This window comes from Rhyacophila brunnea, unplaced genomic scaffold (assembly GCF_057557595.1).
Source record: "Rhyacophila brunnea isolate RB1 unplaced genomic scaffold, BYU_Rbru_1.0 scaffold_2, whole genome shotgun sequence".
Classification (NCBI taxonomy): Eukaryota; Metazoa; Arthropoda; class Insecta; order Trichoptera; family Rhyacophilidae; genus Rhyacophila; species Rhyacophila brunnea.
This window is the reverse complement of record NW_028232859.1, coordinates 53,835,213-53,851,759: the sequence shown is the minus strand read 5'-3', so window position 1 is coordinate 53,851,759 and position 16,547 is coordinate 53,835,213.

The following is a 16,547-nucleotide window of genomic DNA, read 5'->3' as shown; positions in this document are numbered from 1 at the left end:
CACTGAAGTCATACCAACCTTAGGCAGGGTTTAATTAAATTTTAAAAACTAACCAGCACCATCTGAAAATTGTATTCTTAGTTCAATGAAAATAAACTAGCATGGCTGACAAAGTTTAGTGTGCACTATTTATGTCTAATCTTACCAGCCTACCTCCACCCCTTGCCACTGATGGAAAGTTACATGTTGGGCATAATGCCACCCAAAAAATAATTTTATAAGGAAGTAGTAAGATGCAGCAATGTGGTGCTAAATCAAAAGTCTTATTAAAATTATTATAACAGTGTTTTAGTATCACCCCCCCCCCCCTCCTACCTCTCATCCCATTTCAACTCTTAGTAATGAATAACATAAGAGATTCATTATACTATAAATTTAATATACAGTTATAATCATGGCCCCCGCGTGGGGGGGGCTGACAGGGCTCTAGCCTGGGGGCCCGGGTATAGGATAGGCCCGACGTGGCCGGTCGACCAGCTGAGTGAGATTAACATACTTACATAACAAATTTAGTCTAATAGTAAAAAAAAGTCGACTGCGGCGCTACTTTCCTTCAGGGTTATTAAATATTTTAAATATGTATAGTTATACGTTGAAATTGATATGATGATTGATATAAAATGATAATTCCCGTGTAGATTTTGGGAAACGCAACTGTAGAGAGCATCATACTGCCATTAACCTTAGCGTAGGTAGGTGAGTCCGCCAAAGATCTTTGCATGGGGGTCCACTTCAGGATGTGGGGGTCATGGTTATAATATACAGTTACATTATACGATAAATTTAAGATACAATTACTTCTTCTTCATCGTACCCTAATGGCTGACAATCGTGACCATCTTTAAATTTTGTTATCCTTTGAGCGACCAAGACTTTTCATCCCTCTCGATCTTCCGCTTCTCTCAGAGCAGAATGAATTGTGCCCCCCAACTCCTTCACTTGGTCGCTCCAGCGCGCCGACGCTCTTCCTCTACTTCGTCTTCCCGGGAGGCCATCCAAAACCACCAGTCTCTCCAGATTGTCCGGTCCGCGCCGGAAAGTTAGTAACTTATATAATTCAAATATAATATTATTGAAATTAAATTTATTTTATCCACCGAATTTTACGGAGCGGAGGGAGATAGAGGAGGTCATCATCCAGCAGTGGATCTATCCTAGATGATTATGATTTATTTTATGTTTTAAGAATTTTAGAATGATATCAGTCAGAAGTTAGCCATTTGATCAGTGGATTAACGTTATTAAAGCGCTGGAAAGGATAACGGCTATTAATCACTACATAATTGTACTGTTTAATTCTAATCGATTCCCTATCATTTATAAAATAACACCGACACAACGGTTTAAAATAGTCAACGATATAATTTTATATATTCACGTTAGATACATTGTCTCAAGAGGGATGGGACCAAATTGTGGAGAAGGCTGTTCATCATGGATCGTGGTCGTTAGTCATGAGGTGAAGATTTTAAATTATTTTTGGCAACATACTCGTAGTAGATACAGATTATGACCGTTTGAAGGAGTGAAAACTTTCAAATATTATTGTTATTATTTGTGGCTTTACATTTTGACATTTTTTCCCCAATCCAGGCGGATTTTGGCCTCCCCGAGTAGCGGATTTCTCTCCATAATAATCGGATAATTTCATGGATACCATCGCCCATCGGACACTATCAAAACGGATCACGTGTCAAAGTATTATTCCAATCGAAATATGGCGTGCGATTTTCTTATTCCTGTACAATGTATAGAAATCATTATTGCATCTAAAATACCACACTTCGTCTATTTGAATAAGCTAAAGCTCGAAATCGCGATTTTATTTTCTGTGTATAAATGTATTTAAAGTACTTACTGCTTATTTAAACAGTGTCATTAGCATGTAAAGAAACTGTTAGTTCCGAATTAATTAAACCATTAAAATATAACTTAAAGTCGATCATCTCTAATCAATTTAAAGCGTGAGTGTGTTGGTACGAAACTAAATAATCGACGACAGCTGCGAGCGTCGCGACGTCGTTTATACGAGAGCGGTGAAGATGAAGAGCGGGGGATGCATTGTGCACGAGAGACTGTTTGGCATTATTTACCGAGATATTTAATTAGGGATTATGTACAATATTATTTATTCTCATTGAATATTATGTATTATGTATTGTCAATAATATTTCGATACACACTATTTTATTTCGCAATAAAAACCTAACCTGGATATATTAATATGTGTCACACTGCCTTTAACCTTGGCGATAGGTAGGGGGGGCCGACAAAGATCCTAGCCTTGGGGCACACTTCAAGATGTGAGGGACATGGTACTTGGATCTGGCATGGAAAAAAAATGAATGAAGCCATTGCCTAAAGTATACAGTTGAAATTTGACATGTATATAGCACGTATCTCTTTCATCTCCGAAAATGTCTCCATCGATTCAAGCTGCGCGGGATATTTTAGTGGCGGTGCTGAGCCATATTTATTTATTAAAATAATCTTGTCTAGCCTAATTTCTAATTATCCAGGTGAAACAATCAATCGGTACATCAAAGTAAACGCCTTAAACATAGCACAGTGAAATATGTGCACTCTGCAGCTTGTAGACTTGTAATTAGACAGTGTGAGAGGCATAGTCCCCACATCCTGAAGCGGTATTCTGAAGCCACAATATTTGACGGCCCCCCCAACCTATCACTAAGGTTAAGGGGAGTGTAATGTTCTATAGTAGACTAGTGTTTCCCAAATCATATTCCGCGGAACTCCGTATATTTTTTATTGTGAAAATGAAACTAAAGGGTTATTCCGTGTATTTTTTAGCGATTTTTTGTATTTTAAATAAATCAGTTTGAATTGTTGGCACTCAGGATCATATTAAGAAACACTGATGGCGACCCTTTTTTGTGATAGCCAAGTTACATGTGACCCATTGACATGTTGGATAAATAGTCATTTTTATTAGTCGGGAAACACACTAAAAGTAATTATAAAATAAATTTCTATTCATAATTTAACGCCGCAGGCGACTTTTTTCACTATTAGATCTTATAAATTTACGGTGTGTTTATCCAATGACATTAATATGGACGAAGCATCTGGAAAAAAAATGACACTCACTTTTTTGTCGGGTCTGCCGAATGGCATAACCTGTTCTAACGCCATTACAATAAAGCTGATATTGCTATAAATTCCCGATGCTTTTTGTCGGTCTGCCAAATGGTTCGGTTCGAACGAGTTCGCTCAAATGAACACTGACACTAGAAACACTGTTTTAATGTCATTACAATAAAGGTGATATTGCTATAAATTCCCGATGCGTGATATCGCATAATGGAAATTGCGTGACGTCTACATATACATGTGCGAATGTCGCTATGCGCGAATTTACTTGCTAGCTACTGTAATGAGTGCGTTGCCTATTAATAATGTCATTGTGTTTATCTCACTTAATTGGTTGACCTGCTACTCCGGGCCCCCAGGCTAGAACCCTGTCAGCCCAGGCCATGGTGAGAGGATACTAAGTTTATGCTCAGAATTTCGATGCATATTATTATCTACATTTATATTAATTTTGTCCGCAAGATAATCATGATATTAATTCACTCGGTCACTTGGCACGTCATTCTAGTCAAATGTTTTTTTTTATTATTTTATTATAAAAATATAAGTATGTCATTTCCACCATGTTGTTGTGAGGCGGTGAAAAAAATATGTGTTTACTATACCGCCTACATACTCTGACTGAAACGTGATTCAGTTGTGAAACATTCCCGGTAATATTGTACCATTTAGTTAGAAGAATATTTAGATATTTTTTTCATCTGTGAAAAGGAAGTAAACTTTTTAGGAATCAAAAAAAACTATGATAATTCTAGATTCGAAATTTATGTTTCATCAAACATCATGTTGCATTTGTATGACGCATACCTTGAAAATTTTTAAATATAAATACGTGTTATAATAGTTGTATGTAAGTTTGTTGTAAGAGACCATCATGACCCCACATTCTGAAGCGGGTTAGGATCTTTGACGGCCCCCCTACCTATCGTTAAGGATAAAGGCAATGTGACGCTCTGTAGTAGCACTTTTTCCAAATGGTGTGCGCAGTAAAATTAATGTGTATATTTAGTGTTTCTTTTGTATATTTTAATACATCTATTTTAATTACTATACGGAGTCGAGTCGTGGACCCTGGAGGCAAGAGAACGGAAGGTAATTGATGCCTTTGAGATGTGGTGTTTGCGCCGAATGCTTCGCATTTCTTGGACAGAGCACAGGACGAACCAGTCAATCATCCAGAGACTGAAGATAAAGGAACGGCTCTCGACGATATGTCTGAGAAGAATTCTGCAGTTTTTTGGACATATTGTCAGGTGCGGACCGGACAACCTGGAGAGACTGGTAGTTTTGGGTAACCTCCAGGGAAGGCGAAGCAGAGTAAGAGCGTCTGCGCGATGGAGCGACCAAATGAAAGAGCTGACTGGGGGCACCATCCATTCTACCCTGAGAGAAGCGGAAGATCGAGAAGGATGGAAAGTCTTGGTCACTCAAAGGATGGCGAAATTTAAATGTGGTCACGATCCTCTGCCATGAGTGCACGACCAAGAAGAGAATATTTGAATTACACATATAGTCAAGTATCGATACACAATTAAAAATTGTATCGTACTACCACATAATTTTAAACAACATTATCAAAAGAAAATAGTGCCGCAGGCGACTTTTTTTACTATTAGAGCAAATTTGTGATGTGTGTTTATCTCGCTTATCTGGTCGACTCGCCACGCCGGGCCCCCAGGCCCTCAGCCCCCCCTTGTGGGGGCCATCGAGACCATCATAAACAATATCCCGCAAACAAATACAAGTATTTATATTTTTTCCAACGAAACATTTGTTAGAAACTAAATGCATCTCTATACCTGGAAATATTGCCAATTATATATAAAATAAAAAATAATTTTGACAGTCCACATCGGACAAACTTAAGAAAACGACGAAATCACGAATAAAAAACGCCTCAAAATGACCATACTTGCTTGTTTGGCAGTGCATTTGGACATGTTTTTTTATCCGCAGCGGAATACGATAAACATGTTTGTAAACAATTTTTATACAAATTGTATTTGTTAGTGAACATAATGTATATACTTATAAGTCAGTCTATACTAGGTTTTCGTAGTATCTTTATAAAAACATATAATATCAAGTGATGCCCTACACCCTACACGTAATATAACGGTTGTAGTAAACAAGTAAACTATCGAACTAACTTTCTTGTAATAAATTATAATGTAAGTATGTGGGAATAGTGTTTTTTTTTCCGCCTTGGCATTAATAATAACCCTGCTTCAAAATTTATTGTATTGTAGTTATAGCCTATCTGAATTCTATTTATTAATCTGTTCTGTGATTTACACGTATGTATCTTGTTCTAATTCTAATATGTAAAAAAGTGTTATGTTTAAATTGAAAATATATTTTACCTATTAGAATTAGAACATTGGTGTTATCGAGTTATCATTCGTATTCATTGATTTACACGTATTATTTAATGTTTCCATTGATTGCTGTTGTATGTCGAACATATTAATGTTTAAATTGATTAATGAATGAATTAATATACTTACAATAATAAAGTAAATGTTCGTCCATGTCTAAATACGTTACGCTCCCCTTTAAAATGCGCTATGTCTCACAAACCATTTATTTAATTTAATTACTGATGTATTTCTCATTAGTATACCTATACCTAAAACAAAAATAAACTTAATACTTTATATTATTATTTACTGTTATTTTCAAACGACATCTACAAGAGCCAGTGAATGATCATATCTTAAAATTTGTCCACACTATTAGATCAACGCACTGGTTAAAAGTTTAACTAAAACATCGGTTGAATTAATAAAAAAAAATATGCACTTTTCGCATATCATACGTCTAATGAAAAAAACAATTTATAAATCGTGTGAAAGATAGATATTATATTTATGTGAATATAACTATTTTTAAAACCCATGTCAAACGAAATATAAAGTTAAGAGCCGACAATCGTACTTTTTTAAACGCACTTTATAGTAATAATATTCAACAATTAATGTATATAATTAGGTATGTATTTTACTTTTTGATTGATTTTAAATTATAACCGCTTTATTAATTATTGAGATATTAATTAACTGAAATAAATGATTGCAAAATGAATGAACAATATTCCCCAACAATATGAACCCAATTAAAACTCTTAAAGTTATATTCTGATACTTACCTTAATTTATATGTGTTTAAAATAAGTCTAAAGCCAATCTGACAAAAATATTACAACTGTATAAACGTGTTTTAATATAAAAATATCGTGAGCCCATTATTGTCCGAATTACCATTGAGATAACGGCTGTCTAATTTTATGATTAAAATGGTTCATTTAAGTCTTGGATAATTGTTGGCAGTTATGAGGGAACACAGAACTAATGAAACTGAGATACCTAACGGGTGTGGAGCAACAGGCAACCAATCTCGAGTGTGAAAGAATATGGAATAAACTTAAACACTTGTCAAGAATACGTCATTCTGAGTTTGTCCTACGTTCTGACAACAACTCTCAGTGTATGCACTGATGCTCATTCAATATTTGGGTGTTTGAAGATTGCAACACACACTATTGCACGTCAATAATGTGTGTTTCGTGTCCGTAGGACACTCACACATTCAAAACCATGCTTCAAAATGTAGTGTATAGTGGGGTATAACCTACCTGAATTATATGTATTAATCTGTTGTGTGTCAGTTTCATTAGAACATGGATAAATAATATGAAGCATTGGCAAATTGATGGTCTCAGGAAACAGATGTAGGTACTTACCTCCATAGTGTGGAAGTATTTTAAACGATACTTTACGAGAATTGGTTTTATCCATTCGCTCAACACATCCTTGGACACATATTCCCAGTGACGTCCCGTGGGGGTAGGCAGATTCAGCGTCGCTTGGGGGCGGCAGTTACTTGAAGGGCGGCAAACCACGGAGAATCATTTGGAATATAAAGAAATAACTACATAAACTAATAACGAAAATATCTTTCCTTTCAAAAATTCAGCTCACTGGTTCGAAAAAACAATTCTATCAATTAGCATAAAAGGTTTAACAGTACATACTTTAATTTTTTGTCGGGTTCGCGAGTCTAGTTTACTTCTGTTGCCCTTCGACGTCCTTGGTGACCAGAAACAACACGAGCACGGGTGATAAAAAATATTTTATAAAAAAATGGGGCGGCATTTTGTCTAGGGACGTCACTGCATATTCCTACACATTTGACTTAAAATATAAAATGTTGGTTTATTAAGATACTTCTTCGGTGGTGGTCAAGAACTACACCGATTTGAATAGCCAATGGTGATATTGTTTTTTTTTAATATTCTAGATTGTATACAGGTAGGTACTAAACGATATTTTTTGTAATGCAAAAATAAAAGATTAATTACATATATTGAAAATACATGATTTCGAAAAATTTAAGGAACATACTTGGACAAAGTGGTATTCTAACACATATCTCAATTATCTTCCATTAATCTAATCTACTAATCCAGCTGTCATTCTTGATAATGATTGTGTAATATATATATATTATTATGCTCTCTGAAGTGTTTCAAATTTCGTCTATATACCAAATTTGTACTTTAACTCGAAGTAATGTGTGTTTTAAAATGATCGTTTTTCGATAAAGATTATGTCATTTGGAAACTGATTTTGAGATAGGTACGTATAACAGAGTAAGTCTTATCAGCTATTTTGTACTTATGTTCAATTCAAATCTGAAAGTGTTTGTTGGTTATTTTATAAAATTTAGGATTATCATTTATTTTCTTGGGCTACTTGAGGAAATTAAAAGTTCAAAGTCTTCTCATGAAAAATATCTATTTTACACTATTCATAGTGGCGGAGTACACTGTAAGAGGCAGGGCTTAAACGGCACTTAGTTTTTACGCCCGTCGCACCACGCGCGCATCGCACGGCCACTCGCAGTGTGTTTTGGCCCATAAATTTACCAATGGTCACAGTTCACATTAAAAAACAGAAAACACTGCGTGAAAGTATGTGACTGTGATTAAGTCAATGACATTAATATGGATGAATCATCTGGGAATAAAAATGACACTCACTTTTTTGTCGGGTCTGCCGAATGGCACAATCTGTTCTAATGCCATTACAATAAAGGTGATATTGCTATAAATTCCCGATGCTTTTAGTCAGGTCTGCCGAACGGTTCAGTTCGAACGGGTTCGCTCAAATGAACATTGACACTAGAAACACTATTCTAACGCCATTACAATAAAGGTGATATTGATATAAATTCCCGATGCGTGATATCGCATAATGGAAATTTCGTGACGTCTACCTATACATGTGCGAATGTCGCTGTGCGTGAATTTAATTGCTAGTATAACTGTATTGAGTGCGTTGACCATTAATAATGTCATTGGATTAAATTGATTAGTAGAGAATAATATAATACTTGATGAAAAAGATTTACACTCACAAAAAATGTTAAGTACTTGAATATTGAAGTTGTAAATGCAAACATAAGTAACGACTCATTTTTAGAGTCTACGGATTGTTGTGTATATTTTAGAACGACTCTGTTTGTTTAAGACGTATATGAAAACGCTGAAATCGAGAAAAACCACTAAACGTAATATTAATTACAACAGATGCATTGGGTGTGAACAACCCACTTCACATATGGCCAAGAAATGTCCTGAGCACGAGGCAAATGAAATGAAATGACAAAGATAAAAATAACCCAGCGGATTGCGACGGTATCCAAAGCAACCGGCAACGCGTGGGTACGTACTTCGATCTCAGAACAGTCATGTTATGTCGCTAGTTTTATCTTGTTTGTCTTTTCCTGTTCAGATTCTTTCTGTCCAATGAACTAGTGTCCCATTCCTTTGATATTTGAAAAATCTAATCTATGCTAAGCTCATAGCTCAAATCTGTCACCAAATCGCTGACGAGACAACTACTTTACGAACGAGATCAAAGATATTCAAAGAAGATATTATTATAAATGATAGGTGGCGTGAATATTGTACCAATATCTGACATTGATAGCATTCTCTAGTCTCTACAGTAGAACATGGAAATAAAGTCTTTTGACTTATAAATTAGACGTGAAGGGCCACTTACATTGGACACAAACTAACTTACATAGTGCTATGTTAATTCTACAGTTTAATACCACGGACGTTGACAGTCATTTTGGACTTGACGCTTATTGGTTTGAGTCAGTGGCACGTTTAAATGACAATCAAATTTTAATTTTCCAAATATTATATGCGTTAAAACGATTTATTATTTTGTATAAATTATAAAAACATTATTTTATAGCATTTAATAAATGGGAAATAACGCAAAATACCTTGTTCTAAGACAGCGCTGTCCAACTGGTGGCCCGCGAGCTGTACAGCAAAATTTTCATCAAACATTGGGGAGAGAATTACCCATCATACATTAAAATATTAAAACATTTCATTATAATACTAAATATTAAAAATACTTTTTCAAAACAAAGAAATATACTTAATTACTGCTTAATTTTTCCAGCTTGAAAAAAACAAATTTGTTGATGAGAATTAAAATATTGCGTTACAAATAAATAAATATGACTAATTAGTTTCATTCGTCGGGCAACATTTTGTCAAACGTCATCCCTTGTCGGCCCCAAAATGTTGATAAAGAAAAAATGGCCCGCGGCCTAAAAGAAGTTGGACAGCGCTGTTCTAAGATAATGGTGTTTGAATATTTTGCACAAATTCTCATTACCTACAATGTGAAAACCTTAATATTGTGCTATTGTTTAGTTACTTTTATAGTGTTAACTGTCAATTCATGGTGGACCTGCATTGAATTATTTGATTAATTATTTGTAATTAAATAAAACACAAATTTTAAGTAAGTACTTATTCCACTTTTTAATTAAATTTTTGTATCGGTTTTGTCCTCTTCAAGGGGACATTATCAACATCCCTTGAAGAGGATGAAACCGGTACAAAAATTTAATTAAAAAGTGGAATAAGTAACTAAAAAATTGTGTTTTATTTAATTACAAATAATTAATCAAATATTTTTTTAGTTAGTTCAAATTTATTGAACTTATCGATGCACAATGCAATTATACAGTTTAACAAACAATCAAACTACACATTCTCGTTTATAATTAGAGTTGGGTATTTCCAGAGAAAATCTCAATCTCGAGATTCGGGATTTCCCGAAATGATGAAATTTTGAATTCTCGGGATTCGTTATTTCCAGAAAAAAATTCTCGAGATGTCGGGAAATTTAAAAAAAAAACCTGTAAAAATCCTAAAATCAGTGTAAAAACAGACAAATTTTTATTTAAGAAGACGAATAAAATAGATATAGGAAAACAAAAATAATTCAAAACATTACTTATTAAAATAGAATTTCAAAAAACACAGACTGTCAATCGCTGCGTCTGACAATCGCGTACGCTTTTGAGATACAAAATTCCCTGATGTTGCAAAAATTGCGCTCACTTTGAGTCGACATTGGCTTAATTGTATTGAATGCCCCGATCAGTCTTTGAACGTTTTGTGTTTTCTGTCCACTTTATTCATATAGAAAATCGTTTTTTTTTTCAATTAATATTTGATAATAAAGAAATCCCGAATCCTGAGAAAAGATTCTCGAGATCTTTCCCGAAATCTTAAATATTTCAATTCTCGAGATTCGGGATGGAAAATCCCGAAAAATTCTCGATAATTCCCGAAACCCAACTCTATTTATAATTGAATTGATGATTAATTCCAGAAATTCTTATTCGATTTTATGACCCGTTGAAGAAACTTTTGATTTTTTTTATTGAATTATAAAGATAAGACCTTTCTACATCGAATGTCATTACTCATTATTAATTCAAAACCATGGAGTTATTTCCTTATAGAACTAGGGTATTTGCATAAATCGTTATGCAAATAGTGAAAATATATATAAACACCATTAATGAGCCAAGACAAGACATGACAAAAAAATATTCTGTCAAAGATGTATACCTAATATTAGCAATTTATGCCTTAATTTGCTGCCTCTAAGCAATGCATGACCTGACTACTACCATGAGACGTCACTGTTTTCAACATTGTTTAATGATAGTCAAGAGTAGGTTCTGTTGAAATCCAAATCGATTACTACTATTGCAAGTTTACTAGATTTAACTTATTCAAAACAGAAGGTTGTTACGTATGTACCTACCTTCTTATTTTTATTTCTAATCAGAGCTGTTAGAACCCCTGTTTTTTAAACGTAATAGAATTAAAGATGCAATGATTTCATTACACTATGAATAACACTTTACACTAAATTTGTGAGAAATCTTTTTTTAACTTTGGTTTAATTATCAATAGCATTATGAAACATTTGAACTTGGCTCTTGGCTCCCTTTAAATTTTATGACGAATTGGTGCTTCATTTGCGTTGAAGAAAATCGCTTTGCACATAGCTGAAAAATGACATACATTGTTAAAAATTTAATTACAAAGCAAATCAATATTTTCGTTAGTTTAACTTTGAATTCTATGTGGTCAATTAATTCTCCATGACTTCACTGAAAGATCATCACGAGAAAAATAAGTAGGAATGTAAAAGAAGGATGGATGACCTGCAAACACCGCATTAACGTAGTATACATCCACAAAGTATCATATGAGATTTTGTAATACTAGAGTCTTACATCATGAGTAGGGAATCCAATCCCGAGCCAAAATTCTGATCCCGGGATTTCGGGATTACAATTTGACAATCCCGGGATCCCGGGACTGGTCCCGAGATTGGCATTTTTTCCATTGTTAATATAAAAATTTTATATTTACAAATATCATTGATAAAATCGATCAAAAATAAATCTAGTATAATTTACTTATACAATTTAAGACATTTATTTTATTGTTAATATTGTATACGTTCAATCTTGGAAATACACAAGTTTAACGGAGTAAATAATATTGTAATTTAAATAATAATGTGAATTTAATAGGAGATTGCTGTTTCTGATAGTAAAGACTTAATGAATAGATTAGCGAGATTTAAAATATTAAAGCAAATAATCATGGCGTATTTATGGCCTTTCCGCTTCATAAATCTAATTAGTCAGACAAATATGAAACTGCCGTAAAACGTATGATATACTTTGTTAAAAGTGCAAAGCATTGTTTTTTCCAATCTTTCCATTTTTAATAATTCACGTGAAAAAATAAAAGGAATCAGCAACCTACACATGGGTATAAATCAAACTTCATTCATTCTCAGTTTATTTATAATGTAGTTATTTTTTATTACAAGTATTTTTTCTGTTATATTTTCGCTTTTATTTTATTTTCCATAAAAATTGATAAAAAAAAATCAATCCCGAAATCCCGGGATTATGTTTATCAATCCCGGGATTCATAGGTATCGAAAATAGCTCGGGATCCCGGGATTGGAATCCCTAATCATGAGTGCCGAGGTGTCCTATCTATAATAATTATGTACCGAAATGTTAAACAGTTCATTATTTTAGCTCTGTATTTTTATAGATTTTTTATTCTTTTAAAAAGCTACATTATTGTCCTTTATTTTAGTTGGAATTTTGAAAAAGGGAAAAATAATAAGTACCTACCCAATTTTCGGAAAAGATTGACTGAGCAGTCGCTCATAACATACACTACATATTATTTAGAATTTAGTGAAATAATTTTTCTGTACTCATCAAGGGCGTCGTCAAACGAAAAAGTTTCTAGGCCACTTCTCTATAGTAAAAGGTTCCATAATGATCTTTTTTAATGTGATATACTCGGGTGTTAATATATTGTAATATACGTACATTGTAACATGTAACACAACAGTCAGTAGCTTGAAATTTACTGGACGAAGAAGTCTCTAGAAAGCAAGTATCGTCCACACTAGGGAATCCAAACCCGGGATCCCGGATAATTTTCGATACCTATGAATCCCGGGATTAGTAAACATAGTCCAGAAACTTTCAGGATTGTTTTTTTTTATCAATCACAATCAATTATTGGTATGTGTACAAAATCATTATGTTAGTGACGTGTATGTACTTGGACATGTCACAGGGGGAATCGCCGGATGCTTACGGATAATACATTTTTTGCTGCCATACACAATCGTAACAAAATAATAATAAAATACGAAAAATAATAAATCCGTTTATTTAAATAAATTTAGACGACGAAAAATATTAAATAGCTAACGCAGACCTCATTTAAAATGATGAATAATGTTTTAATGGATGTCAAATGCATTAAAATCTAAACTCGATCATAACATCTAGGGAAGTTAATGAATGCATTTGTCGTCAATAAAAACGTCATTTATTGCTATTTATTATCTCGCGTTTTAAAATAATAACAATCAGAAAGTTGAAAACATAACGAATCAACAAAAAAATCAGTCCTTTCAGACACCATATAATCTGGAACCTTTTTTATTTCAATCAGTTCAACAGGACACCCACGAATATTATTTCACAAAAATATTTTGCCATTAAACCTATACATTTCCAAGATTGAGCGTACACAATATTTACAATAAATGTCTTGAATAGTATAAATTATACTAGAAATTTTTGACCGATTTTATCAATGTTGTTTGTAGATCTATATATAATAATTACAAGATAAAAAGAACTTTTTATATACCGTGTTTTTAAATTTTCTGTTGAATCATATAAACTTGACAATTCTATGTATTAATAAATACTTTTTTATACTTGATAGAAATACTGAATAAAGATAGAACACTGAAATGTCATTTTGACATTTCATATTGATTTCCATAGTAACGCTCGTATACTTATATTAAAAATTTAGTTTCTAGTTTCTTTCTTAGCAACCAATAATAGTGTTTTACTTTTTAGGAATTTTTTCCAAAATAATTTTCCATACAAAACAGAAGATTTCAATTCTGCTTAAAGATGGCTAAAAGTATTGAAAAAATGCATTGTAATCGTGTTCTGATTTATTCTAAATGTTTCAAATGTCTAGCTAGTCAGGAAGTTAGTTAAAAATCTTCAATCGTCCAATACAAATCTTGGACAAACAAGAAAAAAATTGTACTGGACACACAAGAAAAAAAAACGTACTGGACAAACAAGAATACGAGCTAATAAAAACATGGTAAAAATTTAATATTAACTATTGAAATAAATGCCAATTCCGGGACCAATCCCGGGATCCCGTGATCGTCAAATTGTAATCCCGGGATCAAAATTAATTTGGCTCGGGATTGGATTCCCTAGACTCCACACACCCTAATAGTACTAGCACTCATCTGATAAGTACCAGAATAAAGTAACGAGTATCTGGAATATTGTATTACAGGTGCGGTGTATGGACGCCGGCTTATTATTCTACAATGGAGAAGTAACTTGATCCTTCCGTTTAACCCCCCGTGGACATTTCCTATTGTTTTCCAGTACTTTAACGCGTTATTAACCGAATAAATCCGATCTTACCCCAGAATATTTCAATATGAATGAGTAGTAAATTATAAATATAATTTGGGGTAACTGGGTATTAAGACATTAAGCATATAATATGTAAGTATATAGGTAGGTACGTATTTTTTTGTTGACACACACATATGTAGGTACTAGGTTCTAACCTTGATTCATAAACAGTGTCGAGATCTCTCTTAATTTTAGTTTTAAGTTTTCACATACGTACCAACTACTTTTTGCTACTATATTGCAAGTCTACGGTTTCATATACATTTAAAAATATACCTGACAACTTTTAAAACTTGCGATTCACTGGCAAAAATATTTGGATAAATTAATTAGGTAAGTATGTACCTCGGTACCTATAATTCGCAAATCTGCACGTGCCATTGCTGGTCAAAAAGGACGTGATGTTCAAGGACAATGGAAGTAAACTAGACATTGCGAATCCGACAAAAAAATTACAGTCCTGTTAAACCTTTTATGTAAATTAAGTACTTAATACATTTTGTTTCCAACCAGTGAGCTGATCTTTTTAATGGAAAGATATTTCCGTTATTACTAAGTTTAGGTACCTATTCTATGTATCTAACGATTCTCATAGATTTGCCGCCCTTCGAGTAACTGCCGCCCCAAGTGACGCTTAATCTGCCTACCCCACGGTACGTCACTGTTTTTCACTATACATCGGAAGCATGCCTAATATGTTTTATTAAACGCATTGAATGAGACTTGAATCCACAACTATCGCCACCCGGACGCTGTAATTTCCTGACTAAGCTGACTGACCTGACTTATCAGTATCACAAATGAAAACTCGTTTAATACTTTTAAGAGATGCCGTAAATATTAGTAAATAATAAAATGAATGTACCTACATTACGACGATTTGTAGGTACATCAGTGCTTCCCAATATTCTTCGCGTCACGCACACTTTTACATCAGTGCGGAGCATAATATGTCTCATATATTGTGGAGCTTCGTATTTCTTGTACAGAGCACATGATGAACCAGTCAATCATCTACATCTAGACAACAGATAAAGGAATGGCTCTCGACATTATGTCTGAGACGCATTTTGCAGTTTTATGGACATACTCTTCGGCGCGGACCGGATTACTTGGAGAAGCAGAAGAAGAGCGTCAGCACGCTGAAACGACCGAGTGAAGGAGATTACTGGGGGCAGCTTTCAATCTGCCCTGAGAGAATCAGAAGACCGAGAGGGGTGGAAAGTTTTGGGCGCTCAGAAGATGATGGAATTTCAAGATTGGCGATCCTTAGCCATGAGGGAACGACCAAGAAGAGAGAGATACTGTGGAGGTAACTTAGCAGACTTTTACATGAATCTATCAAAAGTGCCCTACATAGTTTGTCCTGGGAAGAACGTCCCATGAGCCTGGTTGTGAACACGTGAATTCGACCCATTCGCGGGATTCGTGCCCGCAGTCTATGAATCAAGACCCGATAGCAGTAATCTTGTTTCCACCTCGGATGCCATAACATCCCTACATAATAAATATAGTAATAGACAATCGAATCTTTTCCTCCTAAAGATCCACTTCTATCAGAAGTTGGTCACCATCATCGCCATTTTGTTCCTTAATGCCACTGCTCTAAATAATGGTTCCTAATCACTATCAGAGATTATCCAATCAAGATTTTTTTTCTATTTTGGCACTCCGATATCTTTCTACACCACATTGAAAATCGATTTACGAGTTCTTGCGAGCTGTCGCATCGACGAGTGGATATCGAATGCGCGTGGCCTAATGGTAATAATATTATTAGGATCGTTAGTGTCCGTCTGTATCGTCCGCGCTGTTTTACCTTTTAGACATGTCGCATCATAATATTAAAGCGATAGATAGTATCAATTCATCTCTGCCACGTGTCTGTCTAGTGTTGCTTTTTTGCGATATACCCACCATTTTTCCGGTACTCCATCACACCTTTATTATAGGGCGCATCCAGCAAGTTATAATAATAAATAAATAATAAAAAAATCACTAATCTAAAGAATAAACACACCGTTCATTAA